General features: G+C 42.4%; 1 long non-coding RNA gene across 1 annotated transcript; it reads left to right on the top strand.

The window, feature by feature from the left end:
* The first annotated feature begins 11,131 nt into the window (after positions 1-11,131).
* LOC126636144 (uncharacterized) lies at positions 11,132-17,467 on the top strand. The gene is made up of 4 exons (XR_007627918.1): positions 11,132-11,232; positions 15,870-16,233; positions 17,047-17,292; positions 17,376-17,467. It is a non-coding gene; the product is annotated as an uncharacterized LOC126636144 (long non-coding RNA).
* The last annotated feature ends 4,149 nt before the right edge of the window (positions 17,468-21,616 follow it).

The following is a 21,616-nucleotide window of genomic DNA, read 5'->3' as shown; positions in this document are numbered from 1 at the left end:
AAGAAGGTTCTTTGTAGGGACTATTACATCTCACATTCATTATAAACAGAATTTTACTCACCACATTGAGAAGATCTGTTTCTGTATGTCCTGACACACTTTAAATGACTGTATTTGTGTTCCCTCACTGGACTGAACCAAGAAAAGTGCAATTTAGGCACTTAGGCTGTTCTGTTCAATCACAGTATATATATATATTTATGTGTAAAGAGGTCTGAATATTTAACAAACATCTAAATGTGAATTGTGCCCAGTACAATCAGATATCTGAATGTGATAAGGTGTGGGCAAACCAAAGACAGACACTCACTCGATTGAAATGCATTGCCCTGCAAACTCTTGCCTCCTGAACAGGATAATTTAAGAGTTTGGTGGTTTTGCTGGTTGTTTACATCAGTTTACCCACATATTTTTGCATGTGGCAGGAGCACAGGATGCAGAATTTCTGAGGAGCATCAGCTCTTGTCCCTCTGTAGATGATCCTCGTGCAGGACTGAGAACTGAGATGTGCACATGGGTCAGGGGAGGGTTTTTTTGTTGGTGAACAGAGTTTATTTTAACAGATTCTTCACGTTTTCACCCTGCAGTAGGATTCTTCAGACTATATCATGAAATCATGGAATGCTTTGGTTGGAAGGGACCTTAAAAATCATCTCATTCCACCCCCTGCCATGGGCAGGGACACCTTCCACCAGCCCAGGTTGCTCCAAACTGGCCTTGGACACTGCCAGGGATCCAGGGGCAGCCACAGCTTCTCTGGGCACCCTGTGCCAGGGCCTGCCCACCCTCCCAGGGGAGATGCTCAGGGTGTTTTAAAGCTTTTGCAGTTTGCAAATGCCATCATCTCACCTGGCACCAAGGAAACTCCTCAGCTGTTCTCTTCAAGCATCCTGGTTCGTGTCATCTGATTTGGGCTGCCCAAATTAGTGTAAGCACTGTGTTCTCTGGCATCTTTGCAACCACTGCTTTATCTTAATTATAATAATAAGTAATTTGCAAGAGGTATTGAAGTGGAAAAAACAAACAAAGTAAAAAGAAGATAAATTTCAGATAAATGCATTACCAGAAAGATATAATTATATTATTGATTGCATTATCAGACATTAACTATTTGGGATTTTTAAATCAGCTTTGCAGCCAAAGCAATGTATCTAACTCATTAAATTATGAGTATGGAAAAATAGACAATTACTGCTCTGATCCCGTGAGGAAAGAAGGAAAATTCTGGAAAACACAAGTTTGTTTCCTTTGGAATGGACCAGCTGTGGCTGCCCCAGCCCTGGAAGTGTCCAAGGCCAGGTTGGAGCAATCTGGGCTAGTGGAAGGTATCCCTGCCCATGGCAGGGGGTGGAATGGGTGATTTTTAAGGTCCCTTCCAACCCAAACCATTCTGGGATTCTATTATAGGCTATGACGTCATATCCCCCACCCTGGGTAATACACAAATTTGCTAGTTTTAAATTATGCACACAGCTGGCTCAAATCATAAAGTTCTATTAAAAAAAAAAATCCAAAATTAGATGACCATTAGTGCCATGTGGGAGGACTGGAAAGGGAATCTTTCAGCATTCCCTGAGAGATTCCAGTAGCTTGGTGTTCTGTTTTCTATTTTTTATTAGATTTTTTTTTCCTCTGGAAGGAATTTTTTGCATTATGAAGCTGTGAAAAAACACAAAAACAAAACAAAAAAACAACACCTGAAATGATGTTTTAAGGTTTTAAAAGTCCATTTCTAAGAGTTTTCATTGTTCTGAAAGAGGTGAGATGCAAATAGACCAGCTTGCCACAGAGTTTGACATCAGAGGGAGCAAAGGGGGAGCAGTGAGTGCCACTCACTGTTGTGTTGCTGCCATCCCCAATTAAAACTAACAGTGGGGCAAAGCTGACAAGAAAAAGGAATAAATTTGTCCTGCTTCTCAAATCTAAATGTGTAAATTTAGCAAAACACTTATGCTGAGTTCTTGTCTGTATGAAACACTTGCAAAATGCAACCTCTGGAAAAAAAAACACCATAAAGAAAGTCAGGAATTGGTCTATTTTCAAGTTTCAGCATAAAATGCAGCAAAGTGGGAGTCAAAGTCATTATCCAAGGGGTACCTGAGGATATTGGAGGGCTCAGGAACTCAAGTGCCATCTGTGTTCTGGTTTTGCTACACTGGAATTTCCAGTCAAAGCACGCTGGGAGTTCATGGATCCCCTTGATCTTGTACTTTTGTTCTTGGTTTCATTGGGTTTTCTTTCTGTGGAGGAACTAAAGAGATACCAGAGGGAAAAAGAAGGATGGCAGCTCTTCCACAGACCCTGTCACTGCAGACATCTGAGTTAGGAAGGTGGAGGATGACTGTCTATGTGTCTTTTAATAGAGTTAATTCTTAATACATGGTTTTTTTTAGTGTGCTCTCACCTTACCCAAGCACTTGGCACTGTCAGTGGGGTGTTTATTGTGCTGTTCCACCCCTCTCAGATCTCCACTGTGACCTGCTGAGAGCAAGCCTGAAGTGTGATAAATCATCTCCACATGCATTTTCAGAAGCAGCTCTCTATTCTTTTTGGAGACCATGAATGAGAGAGAAACGGGCCTGTCCAAATGTAAGTGCTCCTTGACTTTCAAGGCTGTAGATCCAGAACCTTTCCCCAGGAATTCATTATATTACAATCCTATTTATTGCAAAAAAGACATTTATTGCAAGGACATCTTCCCTGATGCTTCATGGTGGTGTGGACATCACAAACTGGGGTGATAAACCAGAGCTGCAGGTCCATTTTTGAGGAGGCACCTACAGATCTGGGGGACCTTATCCAAAGAAAGCTGTGGAGGCCCCAGCTGCTCAGGGAAGTTCCATCCTGGCTGACACAGTGAGAGACTGAAGGGAGGATGAGCTCTGGCAGATTTATTTCTGGTTTATGTTTCCAGGTGAGTTAATAAAAACTCATTTCAGTTCATCTGCATCTGTTGAGCGTTGTCTGTGTGTCTTTGTGGCTGGAACGATGCTTTGGTCATGTCTTGGCAGCGCTGGCAGAGCTTAAAGCTTCTGATGCCCATGAATTAAATGAATCAGTCTCTTCCAACAGGCTTTAAATTGATCTTTGATTGGCCCACATGGCTCTTGGATAAGGTACCCTGGTATTAGTCAATTTGACTTGGAGGGCTGATGATGCAAATTAAAATGGAGAGATGATCTATATCGAGCAGCTGCGGTCCTGCAGGCATTTTTTTCTTCTTCTTCTTCTGTTTTTTTTTTTTTTATTAGTATTCTGCTCTGTTTGGGAAGTCCTTGCTGTGAATACTAATGGCTGTGCCCAGGGCTGTGGCCAGAATTGCTAACTTGGCCATTTGCATTAACGATCTGTGGTTTGGATAATGGCTTTAATCCTGCCTTCAAATTACTCAGAATCTATAACACAAAATGCTTCTGTATCCTCTGCTCGTGAGAGCTGATTTCTGTCTGACATGGTCACCCAGGGCTGCCTGCTGGTTTGAAGGGTCTGACTTTACTGCATCATCCGTCTTCACAGTGCTTTGAATTTCATATGAAGGCCTGGAAAATGAGTGGTTGAGACAAAGGTCCTGAATTCCCGAGGGAACAGGTCATGTTCAGGCACCTGGACTGCAAATGTGGCTCCTTGTGGGCACCTGGAGGTGCCCAGGTGGAGTAAATCCCTTCCTTGACCCCAGCAGGATTTGTGTGACCTTTGCACGAGTGACAGTTGGAAAAGAACAGGGTGTGAAATGCTTTACATGTTGTTTCTTGTTTTGGTCAACCACAAAATGTCAGTGGATAAGTGGAAATGGGTGTGGATGAGGTGAAACCTCTCAAATATTCTCTCTGCACGTCTTACCCTCACAAAGAAGTGGGTTATTTTATAATCCAAGGATTACCTGCTATATTAACAAGCAAAACCAAGGCCTGTCCAATGTCAGGCACCTTCTGGTTTCAGCCTCTAACGTGCAATTTTATGACCAAACCTTATTTCTAAATCCAGCAGATTTTAGCCCACAGTTAAAATTTCCTGGCTAAACCAGAAGTAGCCATTTCCCCTTATCCCCTGCCAAAGAAGATTTCTAATGGGACAGCTGACAAGCCAGGACTCCTATAAATGTCTGTCTGAGAGCTCCATTGTGTCAGCTCCTTCTGAGCCATCGTGATGTGATTGCCTTGTCAGCTGCATCAATAATAGAGGGGGAAGATCAATCAGTAATGAAGGGAGATGAGGTAATTTTTCTAAGTGTGTAATTGGGATTCTTCCCCAGTAAGTGGAAGCTGCAATTGCAGTGGTCAGGCTGGATGTTGCTCTGTCCCATGTTTGGAATAGCCAATGATAAAGAAAATTAAACCAGTGTGTGGCTTGTAAAGGTTTGAAGAGAAGTAGGTCAAATCTTCAGGTTTTAGGATTAAGTTTAGATCTCTGAAGTACAAAATGCAGCATTTTTTCTTTGTCCTCCAAATATTTACTGGTTTTATTTCTTAATTCTTCTTTTCCTCTCTTCTCTACCCTTGTTATGGCTTGATGAGGCTTTGGATTTGATTGGGTGGGAGTTTTTTGGAGAGTGGGTTGTTTTGTTTTGTCTTTTCCAATAGAACAGAACATCATTTACACTAATATCATCTTCTAGTTTTAAATCATATCATTTCATACCATGGAATCCCACAGTTTGATAAGCTGGTGATTGGAAGAAACACTTCAGTGCCCTTGAAAACTGGAGCACGTGAGTTTTCTTTGGAAGAGCAAACAAATTAGAGGGAAAAGAGAAGAAGAATCAGCAAAGTGCCTTCTCTTCCCAACGTGGCAGCTGAGCCATCATGTTAAAACAATGTTGGGCTCCAGCTGAAAGGCCACCAGTGCCATTTGCTGTTGCTGGGACTGGTCATTCCTCTGGGAAGAGCAGTCAGCTGGCAGAGCAGGACACCAAAGGCAAATAGCTACTTAAACCCCCATTTAAAACAGCTGAGAATTCCCTTCTTAATTTTTGTGAGTACTGGAAGAGTCCTTTCAGTTACTCACTGTGACTTAATAGCAGATCCAGCCCATTTCTTCTGAACCTCCTAAAATATTGTCTCAGCTGAGATTTTTCTCCCATGATTTCACAGAGTCCTGTGGCTTCCTGCAGGTTCCTCCACCTCTGAGTTCCCCTTTGGAAGTGCTGAGCAGCACCACGAGGCAGAAGGCAGATTGCTCTGGGATTTAGATGAACAGCCAAGTGCCAGCAATAACAAACAATAACTCCAAATTGCTGAGACACTGGAGGTCATTTCCATGGACAACTCAGTGTTTTCAAAAAATGGAATGAATTTGGGGAATTCAGCTCGTGGAAGTTTGTGAATGATTCTCAGATGTAAACTGCGCCCACCAGTCTGTTTTCCATGAAGGGTTTGTCTGCTTGGACTTGGAAATGGAACTGGATTTGTCTTGGTTGGATAAATTGAAGGACAGGACCTTGGGTGGGCAGCAGTGAGGGTGTTGCTGGAGGGACCATATTCACCTCCATGCTCATTGAGATATCTTCAACTCCTTAATCTTCAACTCAACCTTAAATAACACAACTTCAGTGTGCCCCTTGTTTTCCAGCAATGGAAACAGCACATGGTGAGGATTATTGAGGCTGTTCCATGCAGGGCCAAGAGTTGGATTTTTATCATCCTATATTCTGTGATCCTCTGAAATTTGGCCCAAACTCAGCTCCTGTTTTCCTCCCCATGAAAAGTTATTTGAAGAGGCAATCTTTAGAAAACAATGGTAGTAAAATATGGTACAGGTTGATTTCCTAAACCTCTGGTGAGCCTTTATCCTGGACTATCTGATGAGTGCTCTTGCAGCAAACCTTTATTCCCAGGTGCTGCTTTGACTTTCCCATCACAGGGGTGCAACAGGACACCCTCACACGGGCAGCAAGAGGGAAAACATCCACTGGGTTCAGGAGTCATCAGCAATTCTGTCATGGTGGCTAAAGATGGGATTTAGATTAAATTAATTTCATAGAATCATAGAATGGTTTGGGCTGGAAGGGACCTCAAAGACCATCTTGCTCTAACCCCCTGTCAGGGACAGGGACACCTTCCACTGGACGAGGTTGCTCAGAACCCATCCACTCTTGTCTTGATTTTGCCCTTCACTTCCTATTTTACACAGGGAATATTGCAAGCTATTATTGTTTAAACAGAATATTGCAGGCAGCCACAACTTCAGTGGTGTGAAAGGTGTGATGAGAACAATCTTTGTTCTCCCTGTGCCCGCCTTGGGGAGGGAGCTCAGCGAGTTGGGGCACCTTGCAAAGCAATAAAAGCAAATCAGTTGATGAAATTGTCCTCTGTGGTGTGTGCTACAATTTTCCCCTCAATAGTACATGTTAGGGAAGACAGACTGAGCACAAGGAGGTCAGACCTCCAAGGGATCCCTCTGCTCAGTGGGTGGATGTGAAGGAAAAGCTGCTGCTTCCCCACCCTGCAGCTCCTGCTGCTTTTCCCTTCCCGTCTGCTCCGTGTCTGGCACACAAAGGCTGGATGTCTACACAGGAGAGAGGCTTGTGAAGGGATTACAAGGCTCAGTATTAAAAAGGTTAAAAGACTGATAGGGATCAGTGTTATCCTGCAGGAACTTTCCTCCCAGCCCCTCTCACAGAGGCTTTCATGCTCCATTTGCCTTCTGCGGCCTTGCGTGGTTTTAAGTTCACATCTCAGCAGGGTCAGCTCATCTCACAGCATTACAAGCAGGATCATTTTCCAGGTAATATCAGGAAGTTTGATGTCTGGGAGAAGTGCTGAGCTGGTGTAAAGCAGCGAAGCACCGACAAGTGCGACAGGGTTGTGTCTGGGGGAGCTGAGAGCTGAGCCTGCTTTCCATAAAAATTACCCAGATCTGTGGCTACAGCCTTCCCAGCAGCGGAGATTTATTAGAAGTTTGTGACCTCTTCTTCTAATCCTACTCTAAAATTAGTGGTCTGCAAGGTGGGCAAGAGGTTAATGATTGAAAATTAACAATAATGGAGTGACAAAGGGCAAAAGGGACCTCTGGAGATCTTCTAGCCCACCCCTCTCCAGGTGGGTTTTGGAATTGTCACTGAGGATGGACTGAAGGCTGAGCCTTGCTGGAATGGGAGGCAGTATTTTAATTTCTGCCTTCTCATTGTCCTGTGCTGGAATAGCTTAATTAATCCACATTTTCCTTTCATTGCCAAACAAGAATTTTATGGTTCTTGCTCTGGGTTTACCTTTCCTGCAGCTTTATCCCTCACTGTCCAGCTCACTTGAAAAGAGCTCCTTGCAGTGATTTCTTATTTACTGAGTGACTCAGGTTAAATTGGCATTAATTTAATAAAACTAATATTCATTTAGTAGCTGTTTAGCCCTGTTGAATGTAGAAAAAAAAGCTGTTTCAAGCAACACAGATTTAAAGTGAGATAAAAATGAGAGTTGACATCTTTAAAAAAAAAAATCAATGCAAAAGATAGTTCATTATTATTGGTGTACTTTTAGTCTGGAGGTCCCTGAACATTCTGCTGTCATGTCAAAGAATTAAAACTCTGAATCAACTTAGAAATAAAATAGGACTTTTCTACATTTCCCCACCACCAAAAAAATCCCTCTACTTTTTCTTTGAGTAAAAATTATAGGAATTGGAAACACTTTTAGAAGAAAATCCGTAACTTTCAATGACTCCTCTAAAATATTTTTCTCCTAAGAAAATTTACTTCCCTTAGCAGATTACTGTGAGAAAATTTTAAGTCTTAAAAATAAAACCTGAACTGAAATGAATCTCAGGAAACTTGGTTTGCTATGAAATCCAGCTCTGGGAGGGAAGGAGAGGAAAATGTGTTCCATCCCTGCCTGGGAGGGACAATAAGGGGAATGATGGGGAGTCATGGCCTGATGAGCTTGACTTCTCCAGCTGCCTGAGCACAGGAAAATTTACCAAAAAAAAATGAGGTATTCTAAAATTCTTCTTTAAAGAGAACACTTAAATATGACAGCAAATAAAAAATACCTTCATGGTCTGTTAAATCAGGAATAATTCTGCTGCCGTGGAAATTGTGTGAGGAGTTACCACGTGGGACGTGAGCAAAATCTCTCTGTTTTGGGTCACCTCAAAAAAATCTGAAGAGTTTTCTCCTCTCACAAGTGATTTTGCTGTCAACATGTTTATGACAATAGCATGGCTGGATCCACAGCAGCCCCTGTTACTCAGAGACCTTACAAGGTAATATAACCCACAGATATTCTCTCACGGCTCATATTTAGCTCAGGAAGTATTATGTGATAGTCATGTGACATTTTTAATCCAAAAAGACTTTTCAGTGATGTATTTTTGATTGGTTTTCATTAGGTAAGATGATTCTTGCATTACTCTTTCATGTGTCAATGTTCTTACTGCTTTCAGTTGTAGATTCAATAATGTCTTTAATAAAAACTGGGTTTAATTTTTAAAACGTCGCAAAAAAAAATCAAGCAGGAGAATAAGAATGACTCGAGACTTGTCCTTGGTAATAATAAATAAATTTTATAGTTTTTCTTATTTTAATATTTTTAATTATTTACAAATCTGTTGAGAAACAGATGGGTGGGAAAACCCACCCAGGGTGGGAAACAGGGCAGCTCCAGCTACCAAGGATCTTGTTTCAGTTCTGTATCTGTCTTGCTTTTCTTATAGGGAAGTCAAAATATGGGAATGGAATATGGAAAAACCAAAAATACAGCCTGATATATTTAATTTCTTGCTCCGGAAAGTTCAGCAGTTCTTGTTTCCCAGACCGCTGCACATCAGCTTGTGCATCCTGAGATGTGCTTGTAGCTTTTCTTACCATCATCAGGGGGAAAAAAGAAGGTATTTTATGTTTATTTCTGTAATATAGAAACATAAATATCCTCAATTATTCAATTTTTGAGTAATGAGTATTTTACTCTTGGCTTTGTATGTTGGTTGAAGGGCTCAGGTCTGTGCTGGACAGTTCTGTGCCATGCCAAAAATGCAGGAAAAGCTCTGGGAACACGAGGCTTTAAAGACTTTTCACTGGAGAGAGCAGATGTTTACAGATGCTGCCATCACCAAAGCAGCTCCAGTTAAACCAGTAAGGCCAGTGATCAGACTGGTTTGTAAACGTCCAGGAAATCCCTGAGTGAACTGAAAGAGTAATTAGGATTAAGGACATTCCAAAAAGGAGTAAACCCAAGAGATTGTGGGTTTCACATTCTCAGGATGGCTGAGGGTGTCACATACAGTCATTTACCTCCAAATGTCCACTCTATTTTCGTGGTGCAAAGGAATATTGCCGAGTCCCAGGGAGAAGACTGGGTACAAACAGGTTTTTCTGGACTAAGAGGGCTCATCTCCTTTTTTCTCTCTTTCATTCCAGCCAGCAGATCACCGGAGATTGTTCTTGATTTGCTCTTGCCAGGGACTGTCCCTCTTTATTAATGTAATAATGGAGAGATTTAATTAGAGCACATTCTTTATTTCACTTCCCGTACCGTCAGCAACAAAAGGGGCGAGGAGAGCAGATCATAAACCGTGTCATCTGCTGGGGTCACTCCATCAGCTCTGCTCTGCAGGGCATGGAGCAAGGTTATGGATAATGGGCACGAGGAGGGAATAATAGACATTCTCATCACCGGCTGAGATGGGCTCCTCTTTAAGTCACAGGCATTTTTAATATAGTGAGATTAATTCTGGCCTCTTCTGCAAACACTGTGAGCAGAGCAGGATCCCAGTAATGTGGGCATGAAGTCTGAAGGAAGCACCTTAAGTGGCAGTGAAGTTTGATGGCAGTGGCTGAGGTGACAGTAATGCCTTTTAAAGTTTTTTACCTCTAGGTCACCACTCCAAATCCAGTCTAGGTCGTTACTGACACAGAGTCATTATCATCTCATGAATGTCATCAAATGGCACTCAAAATGTTAAGTATCCTGTTCTACAGTTGATACATGGGAAATCTCCCTGTCAGTGTTCTGTAGGATCAGTGAACAGCTCATTGTGTCGCTCTTCACCCGTAGCCTCTCATTTTATCACATCCAATATTGCCTCCCCTGCCAAAGAGATGTTGATAACCTGTGCTGATAACCAGCCTCCCCATCTGAAAGCTCTTTCTCTCTAATATAGGCCAAACAACTTTATTTGTTTTGTCTCCAGTAAGATTTTCCTCCTGTCCTTGTCTTGCATTAACACCTCCCCTGACTTGCTCTGCTCTGGAGGTTATTTGGTGCAGTGGATACTCACTGCCAGGGGGCAAATTACCAAACTCAAACAGTGCTTTCCATCCCTTTTGTTTCCCCTTTTGTTACTTGCAGAGGTGGCTGGGAGGGAAGCAGTGTAGACTTTAGCAATTTATTATGTCCCTCCGAAGTTTCAAGACACCACTAATCATGACTATTAATCCAGTCACAATGATGATAAAAAGTAGTACAGGAAAGCCTTATCAATTAAACACTTTAAGTTGTTTTATAAGAAAATTTTCTTACATATCTTGAAATGTCAACAGCTTCAGCCATTGTGAGGATGGGGAAGGGGTTTCAGTGATGTTCAAGGTGCGGATTTCTTCCTTCTCTGTTTTGGGATCACTTGGGTTCAGATATATCTATGTATTAAAATTTGCTGTAAGTCCTTATCCCCTTTCCTGTTTGTGTTGCATCTCAGCTGCAGTTTGAAAACTTCACAGCAACTTCTCCAAGCTCATGGGATCTGAAGGAGGATGGTTTGTTACCCGGTGACAACCTGAGTTTGTCAGCCCAGGACCACGTTCACAGAGCAAGGGCAGGTGAGACGTGTTTGCTGACCAGTGCTGGGGTTTTAAACAACACCATCACTGCTGGAAAAGGCTCTGCTGAAGCTGTGGCTTTTTGGGAAGGTGACCCTCCTACAGGCCAAGAGGTCCCCTCTCCATCTCCTAGAGAAGAAATAGAGGACAGACAGTTGGAAAGAGTAACGAGGAAAGAGCCAAGGAAATGTAGAAATGTCTTTCAGATATGAAAAAAACTATTATTTCTTTAAAACAGGACACAGAACTGAGATGAAAACTAGTAAGACTTTTTTTTCAGAAAAAGTTGTTGGGTTTTTTTTTTTTAAGCTCAACTCATTTTGTTTTATTTTGTTTTTACTGGTGCAGCCTCTTCTGAAAGATTTTATATAGATATAAAACGATGGAAATAAAGGCAGAAGCTGAAGCAGTTTCTAAGCAAGAGCAGGAGGAGGATGATTTACTGTGAGCTGTAATGAGAAATAGACTCCTACTTCCATAAATTCAGGGTAAGTGCTGGTGTCTCTCTCAGTTGTGTCCTCTCCTCAAGTGCCACGTGACTTGGAGTTCATCCTCCGTGGAGACCCCATGGATTGCCCTGGGTTACTCAGTAATATGGGCAGGCTGGCAGAGGACTCACAGTTCAGGCCTGAGATCCCAAAAAATCTGTCCCAGGGTGTGCATGTGCAGTGCCACAGAATATACTGCTGGGGAGAGCTGGATTTCAGGGTGAGAGCCTCTGAAGCAGAACTGGAAGGTTCTTTTAACCCAAGAGTTGCCACTTTCTGTTGGAATCCCCAGGAAAATCCAGTGGCTTTGAAGATGTTCAGTTCTGCCCCTCAGATCAGAGCAAACCTGAGTTTGCCTGATGATTCTCTCCAGAATTTTTATTTTGTTTCCACATTATTGAGAAGTATTTTTGCTGAAGGCATGAATTTCAAATTGTATACTAATAATACTGGGACGTGGTGCTGGGTCTCAGGAAAAAGGGATGAAGAGGGAGAGAAAATCAGTAATGTAGATAAATAGAGGAAAATGAGATCTACATGAGAAGTTTTATTAAATTTGGAATTGGCTGCCGGACCAGAAAGGCAGAGCTAAGTAAAAGCATGAAGTTAACTAAGGGAAAAATGAGTTTGGAGCAGGAACAGAACTCAAATTCATCTTTGCCAGCGAGGGAGGAAGCTTAGTGTGACCTTGAGAGCTGCTGGAAGTGCCACTCCCGTGCAGCCCTACAGGAGCACGAGGGAAACCTGTGCAAAGAGCAGCGATGATTTTTGTTCTGCTGCATTTAACACTGGGCTGCCATGGACCATCTGTGGCACTTTAAATAAAGCCTACAGCCCAGTCTGCTGAGGAACCAAGTAAACAAACTGGCACAGAAACCCGGGCTCCTGAGGTCAGGGGGTTTTTCATCTCTGAAGTGTCTCGTGGCGCAGGACAACTGGACACGTCATTCAGGCTGGAGGTTGCTGGGTGAGGGCCTTGCTTTAAATGTGCCTTTTTACAGTGCCTACAAACAAAGAGGTTCTTGCTGGAAAGGGTTGTTAAGCTGAAGAAATTATGCTCCCTTCGTGGGCCAGCATGGCCACATCCCACAGCTGGGGAAGGAGACACTGCTGGGATGTGCAGGATCCTAAAACAGCTGAGGTGGGAAGGGACCTCAGGAGGTCCCTGAGCACCATCCTGTGCTCTCCACTGGTACTGAGCAGGCTCTTCTCCCTCACTGTTATGTGCCAGGAGGGACCAATAAAACACTAAGTGAAAGCAGAATAACACAGTGACACCTGAAGACAAATCCCAGCCGTGTGACCCTCCTGTTCAGAAACACTTCCCACTAATGACAGACTCCCTAGTGCTTCCTGCAGGGATTTTCCATCATGCTCATCCTCTGTGGGCTCATTTTTCTCCTCCCATGACCTATTTTTGTCTTTCTGTCCAGTCACAGCCACTGTATCTCCTGGTTTTTAACATCCTACTCTGTCCAGACTCTCCTTTTTTTTTTTCCTCTCTCTCTTCTAGTTAACTGTAATTATACAGCTTTTTAATGAGTTTTGATTCATTTAAACATGCTTTATGTGACTATCTGCAAAACCCCTGCTGCTCTAATTTTATATGGTATATTTAATTGAGACCCCTTTTGCAAGCACACATAAGTGTGTGTGTGGTGAGCACAGTCCCTACCCATAAATTATGCTTGATTCCCACTCTTCTGCTTAGATTTTTATTTGCATTACATGAATTTTTTTTTCCCCCCAGTAAAATCCTGTCACGCACAGTTTAACCACTCCAGCAAATTAATTCTTGCTATATTTAATGCCACACACAGAAATTCCTTTATGGATCTTCTAATTGTTCATTTCAACCATTCTAAAATTAGTTCTCTGTTATTAATTGGGGAGCCATCGCATTCTGGAGGAGACAGAAAGCCCTCTTGCAAACCACATTAACTGGACAGATGTTCTCAAATATGTTAAATATTACCCAGTGAGCGCTGATGCAGCTCATCAATCATGTCACTGCAACAATCACTCTCTCTGTAATCTACAGTAGGATAAAGGGTGGGATGAGAGAGGCAGAGCCAGAAGTGATGAACTGACATTGCAGACAAGAGTTTCATGTCTGAGGTAAAGCATGAAAAAATTCATACTTTAAAATAACTGGAGAGATTTCATCAGCCATGGTAGAGAAGCACAGAATGGTTTGGGTTGGAAGGCACTTACAGTTCTGTGTAGTTCATCTGGTTCCAACCCCCTGCCACGGGCAGGGACACCTTCCACTAGACCAGGTTGTTCAGAGCTCCATCCAACCTGGCCTTGGGCACTTCCAGGGCTGGGGCAGCCACAGCTTCTCTGGACAACCTGTGCCAGGACCTCCTCACCTCACAGGGATGGATTTCTTCCCAATATCCCATCTAAATCCACCCTCTTTGGCTTAAAGCCGCTCCTCCTTGTCCTGTCACTGCGAGGTTGTAACTCAGCGATGCCATGAGAAGGGAGGGGGACTTGGGTTGCATTTCATTGTGGATTTTGTGTTTCATGCCCTGGGACTCAAACACTTTGCAAAGACAATCAGTGCCATTTCACAAGTGGTAGAAGGAAAGCTCGAGCACAGGGAGCAGCTGCCCAGGCAAAAATCACCCTGCATGCACTGAGTGTGTGGGGAGAAGGCAGATTGAGGACTTCAAGGGGTTGGGTCACCCAAAATAACCCACCTCCTGCAAACAGTTCAGTAACTGGATCATCTCTATTCCCCTCTTCAAACAGATTTTATCAGCAACTCATCTAATGGGATAAGAGTGTCTTGGGACATATATTTACATACGTAGAGATAAAAAGGCTTACATAACCCTAGGAGCAGAAAGGATGTATTTCTGAGACAATTGCCAATGTTCCCTTGCTAAACCCCTCACAATAATGTTTTTTCTGCCGTGTCAGCAGCTGCATGACAGTAAAGCAAATGGCTCAGGTATCCAGACAGCCAATTCCAATGACCAGAAGGCAAGAAATGCCAAGTTTCCTTCTTTTTTTTAAACAGCTTAGATGGATGGTGTTTGAGCAAAGAACAAAATCTATGCATTATGGCTCTTAACTAACCCATCAAAAACAGCCTCAGGAAATACCTGCAGCTCGTTGTTTTATAACAGGGTGCTCGAGACTGTTTAGTCTTTTTTCATCTACGCAGCAACAAAACCGGAGTTCTGCAACCTTCCAAGAGCAATCACGGCACAGTGCCGGGAAAAATCCCGAGTATTTAACATCAGGTGCACGAAAGGAGGACTTGAGAAATTTCATTCTCAGCCCTTGTTTGCTGGGTGTCTTTGCTTGCTGAGTCAGCATTTATTTGCTTCCCTATATCCATGGCAGAGCCCTGCTGAGCCCAAGCTGAAGGAAACACTGAGGCTTCCAAAGCAGCAGGAAGGGAAAAAGTCACTGCTTCCAGTCACGTTAAGGAGGGGAAACCAACCAGCCAACCAAATAAAAACAGGGACAGAGCCGAGCCATTCTTGAAAAGTCAATATTGCAGGAACTTCCTTCGGGTTTGTTCTTGGCTTGGGTTATTCTTGGTCAGTCGCTTTTTCACTTGCCAGCTGCTGTTAAGAAGTCACTGAATGTAACAAGTGGGATCAAGAGGGCCAGTTTGGTGACATCTTCAGACAGATGAGCTCTAGGAAACGTTGCAGCAAGTAACACTTGAGAGCAATTAGATCTAAGAAAAGTCATGGAATAGTTTGGGTTGGAAAGGATCTTAATGATCAGCTCATTCCCACCCCCTGGTCCAGGGGCAGGGCACCTTCCCCTGGACCAGGTTGTTCATCCACCACTCAGGAAAGTCACATCATGCTATGAAATACAGCACCCTGATGGTGTGTTTGGTGCCATAAATGACAGTGATGGCACAGGTAGTGCCATTGCCTCCCTTTATCAGCTACAGCACTAAGATCTTACACTTCTGACACTTGAACTCTTCTTCAATAAGTGGTTCTACAGAGAAGTTCAAAAGCTGTTTAAGCAGTTTTTCACACCTCAGGGTTTCTGTAATCAGATGAATTTTCCCAGCCATGAGTGTTTGTAGAAGTTTCCCAGAGTGGGAAAAATAATCATGTTTATGTCAGAGAAATAATGGTGCTGAAATTGGTCACAATGAATGTCCCTGCAGCTGAGCACAACTCTGTTAACATTAATGAGATTGCCTTCCCCTGTTTCTTCCTGTTTCTCCCTGAGCAGCCCAGTCATGAACTCTCCAGCCACTCAAATCAGACTCCTCTAATATGGAAAAATCTCTATAGGCTTTGATTACAAAAAAAAAAAAAGAACGATAAATTAATTAAATCACGTCATAGAAAATAAGATGTTTCAGGTAGTAAGAGAACATTTTGCTTTGCTGTATGATCAGCATAGAAACAAGACCCCAACAGAAGAGTCACAAAATCTGTTGAGGTTTATTTATGCCATGAGCACTTCAATTTTCTATGAAAGTCACAAGCAAGCAAGACTTTTGAACCATTTTAATCTACTCTAAATCAGAAAGCACAGTCTCTGCTGGCATCTCTGTATTTTATTAGTGTGTCCAAAATTAGGTGGGAATTGCAGTAGAATGAGGAACCTGAAGTAACAAAAAAACCTGTGTGTCTTGTGTGTTACAGATAGACTTTTTCCCTGGCTCTAAACAGGCAGCTCCAAACCCCAGCAGGATTTCAGTGTTGGCTCAGGGAAGAGTCAATGTTTGCTCAGCTCCCTCTTCAAACACTTCCAGCATTTTGACCACTCCTTTGAAACCCTCCAGTGCTGCTTTGGAGTGTTCTGCTTCCATGGTGTGTTGAAACAACTGTTAGACATCTTTGTGACTCTTTATGGACAGTTTTCCTGCTGGTGCCATCCCGACTCTGCGGGATCCCTGACACGGAAAAAGGATTGAGCGTCGAGTCGTGACATAACCTCCATACTTGCAACAACTGGGGGAATATATGTTGAGTTCCACAGCACATCCTCTGTTTAAAGATCCCACAGGTCAGCAAATATCCTCCCAAAGCTCTGCTGCTCTGGTACAAAAGGCCAAACCCCACAGGAGACATTCCGAGGGCAAGGAAGGGCATCGTGGCCACGTCACGGTGCTGGAACAGCAGGGAATTTTTTGGTGTCCAGATGATTGGAGGGGGGTCAGAGAGGCCAGAGAAATGCTTGTCCAGTATTTCCATTTTGTGCTTTAAAACATGATTTGAGATGTGTCACGTGTTTTATGTTGGAGGGGAGACTCCTTTCTCAGAAATGGGGATGTTTTGGTCACGTTTGGAGCTGATTTAAGTGGGGTGACCAGAGTCCCTCCCGGTACAGCTCCCAGAAATGCTTTGCTTTGCACTTAAACCAATTTTTTTGTGCTTATGACACCACTGCCTTCAAATGCACAGCAAGGATTTTAATCCAGCAGGATAAAATTGATAACTTTTATAATGGCATAATTATTACTGTGGGTATTAAAGGCATGAATATAATTACTGTATTTCTTTAAACCAACCTTATTTTTAGCCTTAACCCTACAGTGACACACTGGATGGCAGTAGCCTTGATATTATTTTAAAACTCAATTTAAAATCTAATTCATTATAGGTGAATTGCCATTCCTGACGGGTTACCTGCCATAATTTCTGTATTCAAATCACGTTGCAACTTCCAAATTAGTTGCTTGACCTTCCCCATATTTGAAATTGAAATCAGAATTTAAATTTCATGAATAGCTTTCTGGTTTGGTTTTTCTTTTTTTTTCTTTTTTTTTTTTTTTTTTGGAGGGGGTGTCCATTATAGATCTTGTTATGTATTCTCCAGGGATATGAAGTAGATTGGTGAGATGATGAGAAGTCCTGTGCACCCAACAGGAGGTGAGTTCTACAAAACTGCTGTTACCTGCAGGTTGTGGAGTTACTCGTGGTGTAAATCACTGCCCAGTGTGAGGAACAGCCTGGCTCCCAGGTGGGAATTAATCTGCAATCAAGAAAATCCTGCTGCTCTGTTTCACCTGAGGAAAAAGGGCTTGAACACCACCACAACCCTGACGGGGAGCGACCTAGGAAGGTATAAAAAGGCCTCCTCTTAGCCTGGGCTTTATTTTTATAAGTGGATAACTGTGGTAAGCCTTAGACTTTTTTTATTTGCAGGGAATGAGTCTTGGATGGTGCCTTTCCAGCTCTTTCAGGGCTTTAGAGAAAAGGATCTGGCTCCAGTGGAAATAAAACAAGCAACACAAGGTATCTCCTCTCGATGTTTTCCAACTCAAACCCTACACTAGGTAAGGTTATTTATTTACTAATCACGTCCTAAAACATGCTTGCAAGCTTTGATTTTTAATTGAATTTGTTCTAATGTTGCAAGGTAGCCAGTTTTCCAATCAGGTGCTTATTAAATCTGCTAAACATCCCCTGGTTGGGTGAAATGGTTGTGTGAGCAGGACGTGCTCAGCGGATGCTTTTCGGGAGTGCAGGTGGAAATTTCTACTGGAGTGTGATTTACACCTGGAGCAGTGGATGCAGAGGAAGAGCAGAGCTGGGAAATGCTCTCAGGTTCCAGGGAGCTTTTTCCAATTTCAGGTTTCCCCAGGGGGGATTTCTCTGAGGTTAACTGTGATGTTCCTGCGTGGAAGCACCAAGGGCACGCTGTAGGTGCTGCTCCAACCCTGGGCAGGAAAGGCTGGGGGAAAAAAAACAACACCCACCCAACAGAAAAAAGAAATAAACTAAAAAAAAAAAATCAGAATAATGTTTGGGAAGGGGCTGTATGTCACAAGTCAGCTGCATTCTAAGCTGCAAAGCTCCTGTCCATGTTTTATTAGGTGAAGTAATGAGGGTGGAAGGAGATTTAGATGTCGCTGCTTAAATCCCAAGGTGATTTATCCACTGGGTAACAATGCTCAGTGGAAGATACCTTCAGTGAGGATGTAAATCAAAGCAGAGCTGAGAGAGAAAAGCTGCATATCTTCTATAATAAGATTGCTGAATGGGAGTTACAAATGTTTTAATATAAGTATGAAATTACTGGGATAAGTGAGACATGGCTGAGTGAGAAAAGTGATTGGGGATTTAAAACATCAGGAGTTTATGGAAAGGATGTACAGAATGAAACAGGAGACTGGGGGAAGGGGTGTTATTGGGGAGGGATTATGGAGGCTTGCAGGGAAATGTGTGTATTTAGGGGATGTGGCAGAGACTCTTTGCATTGGGGTTAAGAGCAGTGAAAGGAGAGGGGTGGGTTTGGTATTTTTGTCTCCAGGGAATGAAAGCCAGGTAACTTTTTTATAAATATAATAAGCAAAATGGTTAGTGCATCAATTACTGATTGATAATGTGTATATTTATAAAGGGAAAAAACTGCAATAAGAATTTGCCCCTGGAATAGTCTGTTCAGCAGGAATAGCTGTGGAGTGGAATAATACACAGCAAGTGAAATGGAGGAAAAATTGGAAAATTGGAAAAAAATGGAAAATGTCGAAGCTATGGGACATTTCTGTTAATATTCACAGAGATCTTGTAACCCCTCTTTGTTTGCAAGTCTGGGAAATACTTCCTGTCACTGGCATTAAAGGTGACTTAACTTGCCCTCGTTTTACTTAAATTAAGTTTACTTACTTGATCTCTGAAGTTTATCATGTTATCACTAAAGTTTACTTTGTGACTTGCAGGAGAAAGGCCTGTCTTTAAATCATCTCAGAAATTTAGCTGTTTGTTTGTTTGTTTGTTTTAAAAGGCCATTTCACAGTCCCAGGTTTCAGTTGATACTAAAGGGGTCAGGTGATGGTGATTTGTATGACTGGCAGCTGCATCCCTTGGAATGTCACACGTGGAATACAGGCTGCTATTAATTGCAGATGAGCTTTATTGGTTGGGTTTCTCTAGGAATAAAGTCTGTGGCTTCTTTTGTATCCCATTTTTCTGTTGGGTCCCCTCTCTCTGAATCTGCTCTTCCACCATTTGTTCTTCCTTGCATCTTGTTTGCCCTTTTTAAATGGCTCACCCTGAGCAGGGCATTGATCTCTCCTGCATCTTCCTAATTTCATTTCCCATCCTGCCCGTTCTAACAGGTCACTCTCTGGTAAAACAACTGCCACCAAATTAACACAGAAGTCAGCTGGTAACTCCCTGTCCTGCTGTTTTCAGACATAAAACATCTCCTTCCCTTTCCTCATTTCAGTTTTATCTCTGTTATAAACTGATCCCTATCAAATGATTGCCCAATCCATCTGCCCACCAGGCTCCTTTATAATCTCAGGGAGGTTTGACACCGCTCTAACTCTCTGTTCCAGCCACTCCATTGTCTTGCTTTGAGAATTAATCTCTCAAAGCACTTTGACTTCTCCTTTGCTTTATTGCTGTTTTTCTCTTGCTTATTGTTTTCTCTAACATGCATCAAGTTCAGAAATAAAAGCTGACAGTGGCCTTTCAAGACCTGTAAATATTGATGTTCTGTGTTTTCCTTTCCTTGGGTGTTGACTGATGTGATGGCTCATATCAAAACTTCTCTGGCTCTGCCCCCTAAAGTGTCTCTACAGATGGTGACAGAGGAAATTATTAAAAAAAGAAGGAGGTGGGCAGCCTGAAAAGAGGTGAAATTATTGATAATAGGAACTTATTAGGAAACATTTCTTCATGGAAAGGGTTGTCAAGAGCTGGAGGAGGCTGAGCAGGGCAGTGGTGGATCCCCATCCCTGGAGGGATTTAAAAATCATGTGGAGGGGAACATGGGTTAGTGGTGGCCTTGGCATGATGACTCCATGATCTTAAAGGTCTTTTCCAACCGAAATAATTCCACGATTCTCTAAGTTTTGAGTTCCTTTTGGAATTTCTGCACTACCTCTCTGTACTGGGCAGGGTAATTCGAACAATAAATGTGAGAAATCATGTAAATTGTGTTCTGGAATAAGAGAAAATATTTGAATCTGGTGTGGCACTGGCAGTTTAGTCCATGGTGTCTCAGAGAGGGAACAATTAAAAGTTGTCAGGAGCTCATTAATCTCCCTTCAGTGCCACGGCTCCTCAATATTATGGATGATCAAAAGGCAGAATTGGCAGAGATATCACTCAAAAGAAGTGACAGCTCTTTGTTCAGCTTGAGAAACCACTCAATCAAAAAAGAAATAAGATTTTTAAGGTTTTTGGGCAGAACAAGCTATATTTCTGTGTGCAGGCACTTTCTTCTGACCTGTTTGTTGTTTTAACAGGTGTTTAAGGACAAAAATCAGGTTGTAATGTGGTAGATATATAGGGAGGTGTTCCCTGGACATAACAAAATCCCACAGGCCACGAGTGGAGCAAAATTAATGTGAGGGCTGTATTTCAGCTGCAATGGGTCCCCTACACTGGAAAACTGAGGCAGAACCCTGAAAATCCATTTTTAGTTTTCAGCCATGTGGTCTCTGTCCCAGCATATGTAAATACTGGAATGCTTTTCAGATCCCACCCCCTAAATAAAACACCAGACTATGTTTTCTGTGTCTATGACAGGTGAGCTGTGATTATTCCCCCCCCCTATCTTTTGTTAGACCAAAACGGTCAATTAATTTATTGTAAAATGGGTAATTAACTGTTTCCATTTCAGTCAGCAGGAATGGGGGTGAGTTTTTAGGAATCAGACTTGATTTTTAGCTTTCACCAGGTGTTGCCACTTTAATTCAGTTCATCAGGGTGGTTTGTTATGAAAAAAAAACCCAAGGTTAAGCAATGTTTTCTAGATTCCTAGCTCTGGTGTGTTCCTAATGTGATGGGAAAATTGCTGTTTGTGGCTTTGTGGAGTCCTGAACAGTCACACCAGTTTTCCACAACTTCCCAGTGCCTCAGAACAAAAGCAGCTTGTGGTAGCTCCTGTTTCCAAATGACACAACTCTTCCATAATTCCATGGGCGTGTTCTGTCTCTGCCAAACGATGACAAGTCTTAGTACTGACATTTTTTAAAAATCAAAAGTAAAATGGCCCAAATGGTGTGGGGGGGGCCAAATACCCTCTTGCCTGATATTTGTTATGACAGTTTATTGACTCAAATCAATAAAAGACCATTTACCCTGTTAATGGTTTCCACAACTGCCAAGACATTGGAGTGCAGCAATAAACCATCCACTGTCATTTAATTATAACCACGAGGCAAGTGCACCTCTTTATTCTGATTATTTATCAGTCAGAGGTTGATGTTTAATAGGCTCATAATCTGCTAATGAATGCAGTTTAATTGTGTATCTGTGAGGCTGTTTAATTGTTATTTAAGGCACTGAATAATTCCTGAAGATGCAAAGCCCCAGACAGAACAGGGTGCTCACATTCCACCTTCCTAAAAACCAGCACTTGCAACAACATTCCTTTATGTGCTGTGTTAAACTTGACCCAGGGGTCAAACACACGCAGTAAAACCCAGGTT

Source organism: Myiozetetes cayanensis, unplaced genomic scaffold (genome assembly GCF_022539395.1).
Source record: "Myiozetetes cayanensis isolate MyiCay16 unplaced genomic scaffold, myiCay2020 scf13, whole genome shotgun sequence".
Taxonomy (NCBI): domain Eukaryota; kingdom Metazoa; phylum Chordata; class Aves; order Passeriformes; family Tyrannidae; genus Myiozetetes; species Myiozetetes cayanensis.
Note: the sequence above shows the minus strand (reverse complement) of the source record. Positions and strands in the feature narration are given on the sequence as shown.